Below are 1,487 nucleotides of genomic sequence, written 5' to 3' on the forward strand. Positions count from 1 at the left end.
TAGTTGTTTATATTTATTAAACTTTTATTCAAAAAGTTTGAATGTGTTAATTTTTTAGTGGGATTTTATATATTCTTATCATAATCGCTTATTCTAACCATGAATAACTTAACTTACTATGTATATATTAATCGACTTACTTAGTCGATTTAAATGATTCGATTTACACTATTTTATTCAAACTTACTATGTATATATTAATAGGTTTACATTTATTAGGGTAAGGCTCATTCTCCCCCCCCACCTCCCCCCTCCCCTCTCCCCCCTCCCCCCTCATATTCTTCTTCTTTGTTGAGTAGACGACTATCGGTTGCTTATTAGTCTTTGACAGGATGAAATGCCTACCAATTGTATGATTTAAGTGCTCTGTGAACTTCTCATTGCAAAGCCCATAGGAGCTACATGTTAGCACATCACAATTGAAGATAAGCTTGTTTGTGCAGTTCTAAAAATATCTCCAATGTGGCTGCCCTATGCCTGTTTCTAAACATATCGATTGGCACTTGGATAATCCAATTATGTCCATACTATATTGTCTACATGAGGAGATCTATATGACATTTATGGATTTCTTATAAAAATAAAAATTGTAGGATTGTCTAATACGTTTGTGTATGGTTGGGAGTCCAATTCCTCACATGGGGGTGGAAATGACCACCCTACCCCATGCCCGAAAACACTGCCTAAGATGGGATCCATTCCCCCCTATTAGAAGAATTAGAGGAATTGGAGGCGCCCGCAAATTGAAGGTGATAATTATTCGTGGGGGTTGAAATAATGGGACTATGGGATGTTGGTCGACATGGCACATGTCAGTCTACCGTTTGTTATGTCGAATTTAATGGCTTGTATAACAGACAAGTGGTAGGAGTAACCCCATTGCCTCTTCTTTGCTGGAAGGGGATAATTCATAATAGTGGTTCAGCCTATATATATATATATGGTCTTAGTTCTGCAGGAAATGTGGGCAACAGCTAAAAGAAAGATCGATTCTTTGGGATTTTTCCGTAAGTTTTTTTTTTTATTTTTTATTGAAAAACAGAAGATATATTACTAAAGCAAAGGTAAATATAATGTATTCTTGGATTGAGCATATTTAACAAGGTTCATGATTATAGCTATACAAAAAGAGTCTCTATGCTTATCAAACACTATTTCTTTGGGATCTTTCCATTAGGTTTATTCTTACATATAAGGTGACATTCTATTGTAAACTATAGTTTTAGCCCACGGACAAGTTGTAATAATGTTTAGTTTAAATAGTATTTGGGTTTGGGCCTTAATAATTGTTATGGGTCTATCTAATATTTTAAGGGCCTACTTCGTCTAAAATGATTATGCGTTGCGTTGCACCATAAAAGATAATGCCTTATTAAATTCTTTGGGCCTTTTAATAATGCTTTTGTGAGCCCATTTGGCTTAACAAGGCCCAATCTGGATGGGCAATTCGAGAACCCAAGCCTGGCATTCATATGGACCATCTAGAT

The sequence above is a fragment of the Telopea speciosissima genome, chromosome 10 (assembly GCF_018873765.1).
Source record: "Telopea speciosissima isolate NSW1024214 ecotype Mountain lineage chromosome 10, Tspe_v1, whole genome shotgun sequence".
Classification (NCBI taxonomy): Eukaryota; Viridiplantae; Streptophyta; class Magnoliopsida; order Proteales; family Proteaceae; genus Telopea; species Telopea speciosissima.